The following is a 13,747-nucleotide window of genomic DNA, read 5'->3' on the forward strand; positions in this document are numbered from 1 at the left end:
TCCCCACACCGGATTCTGTCCACACGCAGAGAATTCTCTCCGCCGGGCTCCTTCGGTTCCTCTCGCTGCTCCCCGTCCTGCCGCCAGACACTGCTCATCTGCATAGCCCCGCCCATGGACACGTGACACCTTCTGTCATTTTGGTCTCGAGTGAATGAGTTGCCCGCGGGGAGTGAGTACGTCACCGCACGTCACAGTCGCCGGGCGGGGATTGTCTGTGAGCCCCGCGCTGGGGGCGGGGCTTCAGGGAGAGACCCAGCCCCATAGACAGCCTGGGGCAGGGAGCTATTGGGAAAAGGGATGAGGGGATGGGGGGAGAGACCCAGCCCCATAGACCTGTAGGAGCAGGGGATATTGGGGTCAAGAGGGGAGAAGGGGGGTTGGCAGAGACCCAGCCTGGGGTGCATGGGAAATGGGGTGGGGTGGAGGGAGACGTGGGGCGGGGGGGGGAAACGTGGGGCCAGGGAATCTGAGTCACTCCCAGGACATGCTGTGCAGGGGGGAGCACAGGGGCAGGGAGAGAGCCCCAGCCCCACAGAGCCCCAAAGGGATATTGGGGCAGGGGAGGGGATGGAGGGAGGAGAGACCCAGCCCCATAGACCCCGAGAGGCAGGAAATGAGGGGAGAAGGGGGGGATCCAGCCCTATAGACCTGTAGGGGCAGGGAGATATTAGGGGCAGGAGGAGAAGGGGGTGCCAGAGACCCAGCCCGGGGTGCAGTGGAAATGGGGTGGTTTGGAGGGAACTGGGGAGGAGAAGAGACACAGGGCAGGACACACCTTGGGACAGGGAAACTGACTCACTCGGAATACATGCAGAGCAGGGCAGGGCGGAGGCAGATCATGCTGGTCCCAGGGTAATTTCGGGGGGTTCTGATTCCCCACTCAGCCGGGGGGCTCCCCTCTGGGCTGAGGAGCCCTGGAGTGGGGCGGGTGCAGGGGCTGTGTGTGTGTGTGTCAGGCTGGGGGAGCTGCCTGGGCAGAGGGGCTGGAACCAGGGGCAGCTCCAGGCACCAGCACACCAAGCGCATGGTTGCGGGGAGCAAGCTGCAGGGGGCGCTCTGCTGGTCGCCGTGAGGGCAGCAGGCACCCCAACCCCTCCCCCACTCTATCCTCCCCAGCCCCACTCCCCTCCCAGAGCTGGGGGGAGAACCCAGGAGTCCTGGTTCCCAGCCCTGCCCCTCCCCCACTCTACCCCCCTAGCCCCACTCTCCTCCCAGAGCTGGGGGGAGAACCCAGGAGTCCTGGTTCCCAGCCCTGCCCCTCCCCACTCTACCCCTAGCCCCACTCTCCTCCCAGAGCTGGGGGGAGAACCCAGGAGTCCTGGGTCGCCGACCTGCCCCTCCCCACTCTACCTCCCTAGCCCTACTTCCTCCCAGAGCTGGGGAGTACCCAGGAGGCCTGGTTGCCAGCCCACCCCCTCCCCCACTCTATCCCCCTAGCCCCACTTCCCTCCCAGAGCTGGGGGGAGAACCCAGGAGTCCTGGTTCCCAGCCCTGCCCCTCCCCCACTCTACCCCCCTAGCCCCACTTCCCTCCCAGAGCTGGGGGGAGAACCCAGGAGTCCTGGCTCTCCATATTTCCATATGGCTCCATCCAACAGCTACCCGAGTTGGGAGAGACGAGGCCAAGGGAGAAGCAGGCGGGGGGGGGGGGCGCTGGCGGGGCGGCGCTGCAGGGGGCAGGGCCGGGCCGAGACCCGGGACACGCGAGTTCACGTCAGGAGCCGGAGGGGGGCGGGGCGGGGATGAGGAGTTGCGTTGTGGGGGAGGTGTCAGGTTGACCCAGGGACCCGCCCTCACCTGGGCTGGAGAGGACGGAGGCGCCCCGGGGCAGGCTGGGAGTTGTAGTTCCTGGCTCGTCTCACAGCGGAAGTGATGGACGGTTGCTCAGACAACGCCCCCCCGGTGCACACTGGGAAGCGTATTTCTCTCTCTCTCTCACACACGCGGCCTCTATTGGAGGAGGGGCCGTAACTCGTCACTTCGCCGCGCCCCTCCCCGCTCCCTGATTGGCGGAGAGAGCGCGGGACAGAGACTCGGCGCATGGGGGGAGGCTCCGGTTCCCTCGCCGCGAGGCTTCGCTGCCCCCCACCCCAGGCCTCAAATAAAATCTGAACAAATAGACAAGATAGGCAAACAGTAGGATAAAGAACTATTAACCTCCATTTATAGATGGAGAACTGAGGCAGAGATGAAGGACCAGCTTTTCAAAGGTATTTAGGTGCTTAAGATGCAAAGAGATTCTTAAAGGTGCTTTTGAAAATCCCACCAGCAGGTTAGGTGCATAACACCCACCGATTTCAATAGGAATTAGGTGCCAAACCTAACTTAAGCACGACTGGTCTATCTCTCGTTCCAATTTTCACCAAAACCAATATGGTTCTGCTCACTGATGCCTAGAATATTCCTGGAATTTTGGAATTGATTGGATGTGGTGTTCACAAGTTCATGTTACAAACAGACAAATGCCATCAGGTAGAGTGAAGAACTCACTCAGTAAACAAGTTTTCAAATGTTTTCCTCACACAGATCACTTCTTCAGATAAAGAATATTTCTTCTCCCAACCCGCCCTGCCTCACACGTACAGTACCCCACAGCAACAAGAGAGCTCAGTGACAGGAGAAAAGATAATTTTAGGACAGGAGTAAGGACAGAGCCAAGTGGTTTAAAAGTGATGGGTGCAGTCATTCGTTACATGATGATGGACACAGTCTGTGACATCACACTCCATTGCCAAGGAAACAATTGTGACATCTCGTGCAGAGAAGTGTAAACAAGAAGCAGGCAGCATTATCTTCTGCAGATATAAACAACTTCTTTGTCTGAGTGATTGGCTGAATAAAATATTATATTATGCTTATAACATCGCAGGGTATAGATGGTCAAAACACCTGGCTTTATGCCCTGATACCGGATGGGCCTCCCCTTTGAACTGGTCCCTCCAAGCACCTGCTTGCTACACTGGTGCCTGGAGCCAGCTCTGCTCCCGTGACAAGCAGGGGCTGGTGCAGAGCGTGGCAGGGCAGGGAGATGACATCTCCCCTAATGGCGGGGCCTTTTCACAGCAAGGGCAGCACCTCCCTGCAGTAGCACAGACCCCACCTACTCCTCCTACTTTCTCCTGACACCAGCACCACCCTTCCCAGCACCACCTCATGGCAGCATCTGCTTCCGGACTCGCACCAGAAACGGGAAGTCTGGGCTGGACCTGGCAGCGGCTGTCAGGAAATGGAAGCAGGAGACATGACTACTCCCATGGTGCAGGGGGGGCCACCCTGGCTGGTGGGAGATGGAGGCAGTGGACACTACCACTCCCATGGTGCAGTAGGGTTTTCAGGTGGGGTGCCCCCCCCCCACCAGGGTTGGGCACCCCCCCCCCCACCAGGGTTGGGCACCTCCCCCCCCCCACCAGGGTTGGGCTCCAGGGGAGGTTTAGCATCTTAAGGGACTGGGGGGGCATTGCTTGGAGGAGGTTTGAGGACCAACAGCGAAAGGGAAGTTGGACACCGCCCAGAATACCAGGGAGACAAGGCAGGTGAGGTGATACCTGTTACTGGACCAGCTTTGGAGCCACACAGGGTCTTCTTCATGCAGGGGAAAGGTGCTCAGAGTATCACAGTTCAATAGAAGGTGGAACGCTCTGCCCTGAACACCAGACATTCCCTACTTCCTGGAACGGGGGGGGCCTGTCCCCATTGTCCTGTAAACAGCCCCACCATGTACCCCAGAGGTGGCTGCATCTTAGCACCAAGACACCAGTGGTCACTGCTCCAGAGGAGATGGTACATACAGGCCACTGCCCTACGTGGTCACCAGACTGTGCACTGTCTTAGCTGGCCCCACACATTACTGCCCCAAGAGGTGAGATACACACAGGCTACTACTCAAACTGGGCACCTGGGGTCACTGCAGCAATGGGGGGGATACATGCAGGGCACTGCTGCACATGGCCACCAGGGGGCACTGCTGCAATGGTGGGAGGGGGGGTGATAAACAGGCCTCTGCCTGAAGTGGCCGCTACCACAATGGTGTGGGGAGAGGGGGAGGGAGATACCAATAGGGCACTGCTACACCAGGGCACCACGGGGAGGTCACTGCTCCAATTAGTAGAGATACACATCGGGTAGTGCCCCAACTGGGGGCCCTACCCCAGAGAGAGAGGGGGCTGGGGAGAGAAGAGGAACTCAAAGGCCCCTGCCTCAGCAGCCACCAGGGTCACGACCTAAATCGGGGGGGGACAAACACACAGGGCACTGCCCCACCTGACCAGCAGGAGTCACTGCCCCAATTGGGGGATATACAGAGGGTATTGCCCCACGGGGATGCCAGGGATCAGTGCCTGCCATATCTGGCACAGGGGTAGAGGGGATAGGGTGACCAGATGTCCTGATTTTATAGGGATATTCAGGGCTTTTTCTTATGTAGGTGCCTATTACCCTCCACCCTGTCCCGATACTTCACACTTTCTATCTGGTCACCCTGGGGTGGGGAGGGGGATGCACACAGGGCACTGCTATACTTGGCCACCAGTGCACATCCCTAGTGGGGGAGTGACACACACCAAGAGCAGGACTCACTGCCACAAAGGGGTTGGAAGATACCCAGGGCAGTGCCTGACACGGCCACCCAGGCACCCTGCCACCTTGGGGGAGGTGAAGAACACACCTCAGGCACTGACTCCTCTGGCTACCAGTGCTTACTGGCCCAATGCAGGGGTTGGGGGGAGTAAATAAACACAGGGGACTGCCCCACCTGGGCAACACGAGTCACTGAGATGAGAGTGGGATACGCAGAGGGCACTGCCCCAATGGCTGATATACATACAGGGCCCTGCCTCACCTACCCACCAGCGCTCACAGGCGCAATGGCAGTGGTGGGGTCACATAGGCAACTGCCCTCAGTGGCCAGCAGGGGTCGCTGCAGCAATGCTAGGGGGGATACATGCCAGGCATTGCTGCCCCTCACCACCAGGAGTCACTGCTCCTACAAGGAGGCCCCCTACAGGACACTCTCGTGCCTGGCCAGCAGGGGTCACTATCACTGGGGAGGGGCTATGGGGAAGCAGAGAAAGAGCAACTAACTGCAGTGGGGAAAATCGTCATCTACCGGGGAGAAAGAACGGACTCCGCTAGGACATCGCACCAACTCCGGCCAGGCTGGATACCAGCAATTCGGGGCTGGAGCAGCTCCAGCTAGAGGCTGGGCGGAGGTAGGTGATCTCGGTCTCTGTGCTGAGCAGGCTGCTTTGGCAGCGAGGAGGGACAGGGAACCCCCCGGCCAGGGTCTTGCTGCCCAAGGAGGGGGAGATCTGTGGCAGTTTTGGAGTAGCTGGTTCAGGAGCCGTGAGCCGCACGCTTGTCCCTGCCTGAGCTCTCCAGGAGCACATAACACACAGGTGTGCACTGGATGTGGCACCAGTGTAACGACAGGGCCAGACTCTGCTGAGTGCTGCCTGCGAGAGACAGGGGCAGAGTCAGACGGGCAGATGGGGGCAGGAGATGACAGGGCCAGTGGCCATGAGCTGAACCCATCACAAGTCCAGCCTGTGATGTCACGATCCGTCCCTGCAGCTCTCCATCTGTCCCGCTGTCCGTCCAACTCTCAACCCCCATCCGTCCCCAATGTATGCCACACACACCCCTTCACCCATCTGCCTCACACACTCATCTATTTCCTCATGCATCCTGCTGTCCCTCTGATTGTCCCTGCAGTGCCCAGCACAAGGAGGCATAGTGGACCCTGAGCGAGGCTTTTGAGTGATGCAGTAATGGAGCTAGCGGGTGATAAGGGGGGTTCTGGGCATCTCTAATCCTGTGCCAAAAGCCATGACTGCGAGCCCACCCCTCTCAGTCTCAGACCCCACAGCCCCAAAGACATGACTGGCCACTCATGCTGTGACCCAGTTACAGCAATGAGGTCTCCCCGAAGATAGAGGGTGGGAGGAGCAACCCCCTTATCCTGGCAGGCAGGACACATCCTTCCCAGTATGGCAGAGACCTTGCCCGTGGGCAGATGGACCCAGCTGAGCCCATAGGAGACTGGGGGAGGGGGAGCAGAGGAAGAGGATGCAGGCAACTGAACATGACAGGTGTATAACTAGTTGTATACAGGTGTTACAAAGTGGGGCTGTTCTTAATGTTTTCTCTGAATACAGTGTGGGTGCCTCAGTTTCCCCTGTGCATTTCTCAAGGATCTAGATGGTGGGATAAGGGGGTGTGATTGTTGTAGAGCCCTAGAGTGCTAGTGTGATGCCGTCTGCACAGAGAATGGCTGAAACCCTGTCTCCTGGATACTGATGGCCTGGGCCGCTCTCCTGCAAGGTGCCAACTGAAGGTGTTGGAGAACAGAGAGATCGGGTGGCCTCCTAATGCCTGGAAAAGAGACAAAGGCCAGAGGAGGGAGTGTCAGTGCCTGTGCAGACTTCCGGGAAGCGCACGGTGTGGAAGGGGATGCTGGGATGCTTTGGAACAACTCCATACAAAGCCAGTCAGGACTCTGGGGGAGCTTTCTCTATCGGAGCAGACTGTCTCCAGTGCAGGAAGCTTACACCTTCCTGGGTCTGACCTCGAAGCATTCAGCCCTTCCACACTGTGTGCCTTACGCAGCCAGTCTGCCCAGGCAGGTCCTGGGGCAACCAGAGGTCCCTGCACCCCCAACTCCACAGTCAGACGTGACTCTCAGCCAGACAGTAAAACAGAAGGTTTATTAGATGACGGGAACACAGTTTAAACAGAGCTTGTTGGTACAGAAAACAGGACCCCTCAGTCAGACCCATCTTGTGGGGTGGGGAGCCCAGAACCAAGTTCTGTGTCTCTCCCCATTTCCCCAGCCAGCTCCAAACTGACACTCCCTCCTCTGGCCTCTGTGTCTCTTCAGGACAAGGAGGCCACCTGATCTCTTTGTCCCCAACACCTTCAGTTGGCATCTTGCAGGGGAAACTGAGGCACCCACACAGTATTGAGAGAAAATATTAACATGTCCACAACAAGTGTAACAAAATATAATACTGTATATTGAAGTAGGCAAGTGCTGCTTCTCACTTTCCACTTTTAATTGACCCTTGTAATCTTGTGGCACTGACGCGTTATAGCTTCATTTTATATCGGCTTACAGGGCGGGAGCGGGGGGGGCACCACCATTTTGGGCCCCACCAAAAATTATACAAACCTGCCGCCTATGAAAGTGGGGTATACTGTGGGTGAGTTCAAGATACAGTCAGCAAGCAGTGAGGGTACATCACGCATACAACAGTTAAAGACAGTCGTAGGTATAAATAAGCAAGCCAGGTAATGGGGATAGAATGACCCTCACATGGCAAAGTTAAGGTCTGTCTCACTCGATCTGAGCACTACACCCCATCTGAGCTCAAAGAGCTGAGCACGCAAGAGCGGCGGCCCGGGCGGGCAGGGGGAGGGGCCCGAGCGGAGGGGCGGAGCCGCATGAGCAGGTATGCAGATCTGTTTGCGAGCAGAGCATCGTGGGAGCGGACGCAGGCTGCCAGGCAGGGCCCGACTTTGGCACCGGGAGCTCGGGGTGGGGAAGGGACGGTCTCCGGGGGCCACGTCGGGGCAGCTGTCGGCAGTGGGGGCCGGTGTGGGCGAGGCCGGCGGTGGGGGCGCGGCGGTCCGCCCCGTGTGTTATAAGTGCGGGGCGAGCGAGGGCGGGCGGCGGCCGGGCAACAGGAACTCATACTTACCTGGCAGGGGAGATACCATGATCATGAAGGTGGTTTTCCCAGGGTGAGGCTCATCCATTGCACTGCGGGTGTGCTGACCCCTGCAATTTCCCCAAATGCAGGAAACTTGATTGCATAATTTGTGGTAGTGGGGGACTGCGTTCGCGCTCTCCCCTGGTGATTGGTTTGAACAACAGATGACGGATAGTGGGCTGTTTAGGCTTAGTGCACTGCAAAGCAGATTCTCAGGAAAACAGCTGTTATACTGGGTCTTTGGGAGTGCTCTTTTCCACAGGCCCTGTACTTCTAGGTATCTTTGTCACACGTTCCTCCTTGTAAGCAAAGCTCAGCTCTGAAACTTTACTTGGGTCTCTCTGTGTTCTTGGCTTTCCCTGGTCTTTTGCAGCTGATCCGCTCTCTAGTTTGCTTTTGGGGGGCTTGGACCGGTGCCTTCCTTGGCTCTAAGGGGAGCTGCCTGCCTGCCTGCTCTGCTTCTTTCCCTGCTTGTAGCTTCTTGCCCGGCCCTTCTTCTCGGGCTCTTCCTCCTTTGACGGGAGGACGGCCTGTCCAAAACGCCTGTCCCACCCGGTCTCCTCGTCCAACAGTCAGCTTCGCCCCCTGCCCTGGGGCCGCTTTGGCTTTCGCTGTCTGTTCCTGTCTCTTGGTGGCCACCCTGTCTGTGCTACGGAGACTAGGCTGTCACAACCCCATGCTGGAGGAGGGCTTTCCGTCGCTTGAGGCCCACCCACCGCCTCCCCGAATGCCCTTTAGCTACGCTGCGGGTTAGGGCGGCGTGGCCGTGTCGCCCAGGAGCGGGTTTTCCCTTTTGCACACCTCTGACGGACGGAGCTGTTTTGACTTAACTGTTCAGCACGCACCGACCCTCGGGCCTGGGCTGCACGGGGAACGTAAATCGGCGCGGCTACATCAGTCCACGCCTTGGTCGGAAGAATTCTTCCGTCGACCTAGCTCCCGCCTTTCGGGGAGGTGGATGGCCGGCACCAACGAGGAAAACCCTCTCCAGGACCCTTCTCCGGGAACAGTGCCCTTCCGTTTGGGGAGATTATGCTGCTTTAAAAAAGAGATTGTGTTTAACTGCCTTTCTCTGAGGCAAGGTTGACTTTGTATTGCTTCCCTCGTGGCTCCTTATAGCAGTTGTGTTCTGAAATCTTTAGGGTTTGACTTCATTTATGATGAAATCTTGCTGTAACTTTATTCTAATTTTCAATGAGTAACTAGACCTGAGCTGTTTGGTGTGTTAGTGGAGGATTGTTTAAAAACCTGGGATTCCGCTTTCGGCTGCCTTTCCATTACATTTCCTCTGAAAGCCCACCGAAAGCCTCCACTTCCCACATAACTCTCTCAAACCTGCAGTCATCAGGCATACAGAAGATGCTTACAGTTTCACTCCATACGAGTCCAGTTCCTTTCTGTTTCCTGTCTAACCACTGCACACATATGGTATCCCCTCCCTACCCGGAGCTGCTTCCTGGCTTTTGCGCTCAGGACAGGAAAACGAGAATGGAGAGGTAAGCTGTGCAGTGAACTCTTCCTCAGCTCGCACTCCACCCCCCAAGGGCCTTTCGAGGTCTTCTATGGACTTCAGGTTTCATTTGATTTCCAAGGTTTATGGGCTCATTAATTAGCCATCTCTCCTAATGCAGGGATCCTACGGGTCAGACCAAAGATGGATGGCCCAAAAGAGCTAAGAAACAGAAATAAAGGTGAGCGCTAGGCGTTACATTCAGATGAGCATCCAGAATCTGAGTGTGCCCTGGCATGTTCAACGCTGCCGAAAAGAAGGAGCTCGTCAGGTCCCTCTGCTAGCACCCAAATCTGGTGGCTAGTCGGTCTGCTGGGAAATAAGGAAAAGGAAAAGAATTAAAGGAGTCAGGCAATAACAAGGAAATGAAAAGGTTTGTCGAACGGGTTCTGTCTGATTGACTGTCTTCCCAGCTACCCGTCCAAGTTAAAGACCTAGCCCAGTATCCTGTCTGCTGACAGCGGCCAATGCCAGGTGCCCCCTACTATACTTTTTTCATACTATAGAAAAGCTTCAGCCAGTGACACCAGCTCAGGGAGCACTCTTCTGTTTTTCTCACAGCAGGCAACAGCTTTGCCAAAGCAAAGCCTTAAAAAATTGGGTACAAACTCATCAACATTCCTCTCCACGGAAATCTTTAGTAAAAGGCGAAAGATTTATACGAACTGAAGAGAAAGCAGAGTATGTAGAACTCGTGGCAGAGGCGCTGCCGGGGCAACTGCCTACGTTCCCAAAAGTCCGGGTGACTACTCTCCCAGCCCGCTACACCGCTAGCTTTCAGGGGAAATGGAATTGAACCGATTGGCAGCCCGAGTTGGATCATCGAAACCGGGGACACAGGGAGCAAAACCAGCCCCTCGACCAGGGACTCGCTTCGCTGCACGCAATGCACTGTGGCTATGCAAATAAGATGCTCTGGCCGTCTCCGGCGCTCAAAGGAGTCTTTTCTCCGGGCTGCCTCTGCTCCTTCCCCGGCTGGGCGGAGATTGGGATGGGGCAGCTGCTCTCCTGAGACAGTCCCGCTGATGCCCAGGCGCATGGAGGATGGAGCCCGGACGAGAAGCCAGAGGGCACTTGGCCCACAGCTAAAACCCGGAGCAAACGCACACACTTTGCAAAGTAACAGGAGTCGGGATCTCGCACATGAGATTCTATCTGCCGGCTGGGGTGCGACCCCGCGTTGTACCTGCCGCTTGGTCTGCCTCTGCTGCAAAGTAGCTCGCCTCGCTCAGATCCTTGGGGTTCGCTGAGCTGCAGCTCACCTTGATACATGGGAACAGCTTCAAATCATGGAATATCAGGGTTGGAAGGGACCTCAGGAGGTCATCTAGTCCAACCCAATCCCCAACTAAATCATCCCAGCCAGGGCTTTGTCAAGGCTGACCTTAAAAACCTCTCAGGAAGGAGATTCCACCACCTCCCTAGGGAACCCATTCCAGTGCTTCACCACCCTCCTAGTGAAAAAGGGTTTTCCTAAGATCCAACCTAAACCTTCCCCACCGCAACTTGGGACCATTGCTCCTCGTTCTGTCATCTGGGGCCACTGAGAACAGTCTAGATCCATCCTTTTTGGAACCCCCTTTCAGGTAGTTGAAAGCAGCGATCAACTCCCCCCTCATTCTTCTCTTCTGCAGACTAAACAATCCCAGTTCCCTCAGCCTCGCCTCATAAATCATGTCTTCCAGCCCCCTAATCACTTTTGTTGCCCTATGCTGGACTCTTTTCAGTTTTTCCACATCCTTCTTGCAGTGTGGGGCCCAAAACCGGACACGGTACTCCAGATGAGGCCTCATCAACGTCGAAGAGAAGGGAACGACCACATCCCTCGATCTGGCAATGCCCCTATGTATACAGTCCAAAATGCCGTTAGCCTTCTTGGCAACAAGGGCACGCTGTCGACTCATATCCAGCTTCTCTTCCACTGTAACCTCTAGGTCCTTTTCTGCAGAACTGCTGCCTAGCCATTCGGTCCCTAGTCTGGAGCAGTGCACGGGATTCTTCCGTCCTAAGTGCAGGACTGGGCACTTGTCCTTGTTGAACCTCATCAGGTTTCTTTCAGCCCAATCCTCCAATTTGTCTAGGTCCCTCTGTAGCCTATCCGTACCCTCCAGCGTATCGACCGCTCCTCCCAGTTTAGCGTCATCTGCAAACTTGCTGAGAGTGCAGTCCACGCCATCCTCCAGATCCTTAACGAAGATATTGTACACAACCAGCCCCAGGACCGAGCCTTGGGGCACACCGCTTGAGACCGGCTGCCAATTAGACGTGGAGCCATTGATCACTACCAGTTGAGCCCGAGGACCTAGCCAGCTTATAGTCCACCTTATAGTCCATTCATCCAGCCCAAACTTCTTGAACTTGCCGACAAGAATACTGTGGGAGACCGTATCAAAAACTTTGCTAAAGTCAAGGAAGAACACATCCATTGCTTTTCCCTCATCCACAGACCCAGTTCTCTCCTCACAGAAGGCAATTAGGTTAGTCAGGCGTGACTAGCCCTTGCTGAATCCATGCTGACCGCTCCTGATCACTTGCCTCTCCTCTAAGTGCTTCAGAATTGATTCCTTGAGGACCTGCTCCATGATTTTTCCAGGGACTGAGGTGAGGCTGACTGGCCTGTAGTTCCCGGATCCTCCTTCTTTCTTCCCTCTTTTAAAGATGGGCACTACATTAGCCTTTTCCCAGTCATTTGGGACCTCCCCCAATGGCCATGAATTTTCAAAGATAATGACCAGTGGCTCTGCAATCACACCCGCCAACTCCTTTAGCACCCTCGGATGCAGCGCATCCGGCCCCATGGATTTGTGCTCATCCAGCTTTTCTAAATAGTCCCGAAGCACTTCTTTCTCCACAGAGGGCTGGTCACCTCCTCTCCATGCTGTGCTGCCCAGAGCAGCAGTCTGGGAGCTGATTTTGTTCGTGAAGACAAAATCACGAAGGGGGAGGGTGGGGAAGCATTGAGTACATTAGCTTTTTCCACATCCTCTGTCACTAGGTCGCCTCCCTCATTCTGTAAGGGGCCCACACTTTCCTTGACTTTCTTCTTGTTGCTAACCTCCCTGAAGAAACCCTTCTTGTTGTTACTCTTAACATCTCTTGCTAGCTGCAACTCCAAGCATGAGTTGCCCTTCCTGATTTCACTCCTACATGCCTGAGCAATATTTTTATACTCCTCCCTGGTCATTTGTCCAATCTTCCACTTCTTCAAACGGCGCTGCCTGCCAGTGCACTCAGCCTCACTTGGCAGGTAACAAAAGGGATCGAGTGGCCGTCCAGTTTCTGGAGAGTGGCTGACAACACCCGACCTTCTGCCCTGAGGAGAAACTGACATGAGACAAGGCAGGGCAATTTTAGTTTTAAATGTTTATTAGAAAATGTTTAAGAATAGATACAATTTAGATAATGCTTTCCCAGCCAGAAGGCCGAGAAGCACAGAGAGTTTGTAACATCAGTTACTGGTCATCAGGGGTGACATACAGAGTATAGGGGGATGCTAGTACTTTGGTATTGGACAGCACATAACTTATACAGTGTGCAATGTCCCCAATGTGGGGTATACTGTGGGTGAGTTCAAGATACAGTCAGCAAGCAGTGAGGGTACATCACGCATACAACAGTTAAAGACAGTCGTAGGTATAAATAAGCAAGCCAGGTAATGGGGCTAGAATGACCCTCACATGGCAAAGTTAAGGTCTGTCGCACTCGATCTGAGCACTACACCCCATCTGAGCTCAAAGAGCTGAGCACGCAAGAGCGGCGGCCCGGGCGGGCAGGGGGAGGGGCCCGAGCAGAGGGGCGGAGCCGCGTGAGCAGGTATGCAGATCTGTTTGCGAGCAGAGCATCGTGGGAGCGGACGCAGGCTGCCAGGCAGGGCCCGACTTTGGCACCGGGAGCTCGGGGGGGGGAAGGGACGGTCTCCGGGGGCCGCATCGGGGCAGCTGTCGGCAGTGGGGGCCGGTGTGGGCGAGACCGGCGGTGGGGGCGCGGCGGTCCGCCCCGTGTGTTATAAGTGCGGGGCGAGCGAGGGCGGGTGGCGGCCGGGTAGCAGGAACTCATACTTACCTGGCAGGGGAGATACCATGATCATGAAGGTGGTTTTCCCAGGGTGAGGCTCATCCATTGCACTGCGGGTATGCTGACCCCTGCGATTTCCCCAAATGCGGGAAACTCGACTGCATAATTTGTGGTAGTGGGGGACTGCGTTTGCGCTCTCCCTTGGTGATTGGTTTGAACAACAGACAACTGATAGTGGGCTGTTTAGGCTTAGTGCACTGCAAAGCAGATTCTCAGGAAAACAGCTGTTATTCTGGGTCTTTGGGAGTGCTTTTTTCCACAGGCCCTGTACTTCTAGGTATCTTTGTCACACATTCCTCCTTGTAAGCAAAGCTCAGCTCTGAAACTTTACTTGGGTCTCTCTGTGTTCTTGGTTTTCCCTACTATTTTGCAGCTGATCTGCTCTCTAGTCTGCTTTTGGGGGGCTTGGACCGGTGCCTTCCTTGGCTCTAAGGGGAGCTGCCTGCCTGCTCTGC

The 13,747-nt window shown here is 55.9% G+C and overlaps 3 non-coding genes across 3 annotated transcripts; 2 read left to right on the plus strand and 1 right to left on the minus strand.

The window, feature by feature from the left end:
• The first annotated feature begins 7,688 nt into the window (after positions 1–7,688).
• Positions 7,689–7,852, plus strand: LOC120393863. The gene has a single exon (XR_005592150.1). It is a non-coding gene; the product is annotated as a U1 spliceosomal RNA (small nuclear RNA).
• Positions 7,853–9,787: 1,935 nt separating this feature from the next.
• LOC120393861 lies at positions 9,788–9,903 on the minus strand. Its single transcript, XR_005592148.1, has one exon. It is a non-coding gene; the product is annotated as a U5 spliceosomal RNA (small nuclear RNA).
• Positions 9,904–13,272: 3,369 nt separating this feature from the next.
• Positions 13,273–13,436, plus strand: LOC120393857. Its single transcript, XR_005592145.1, has one exon. It is a non-coding gene; the product is annotated as a U1 spliceosomal RNA (small nuclear RNA).
• Positions 13,437–13,747: the final 311 nt, after the last annotated feature.

The sequence above is a fragment of the Mauremys reevesii genome, unplaced genomic scaffold, assembly GCF_016161935.1.
Source record: "Mauremys reevesii isolate NIE-2019 unplaced genomic scaffold, ASM1616193v1 Contig35, whole genome shotgun sequence".
NCBI lineage: Eukaryota > Metazoa > Chordata > Testudines > Geoemydidae > Mauremys > Mauremys reevesii.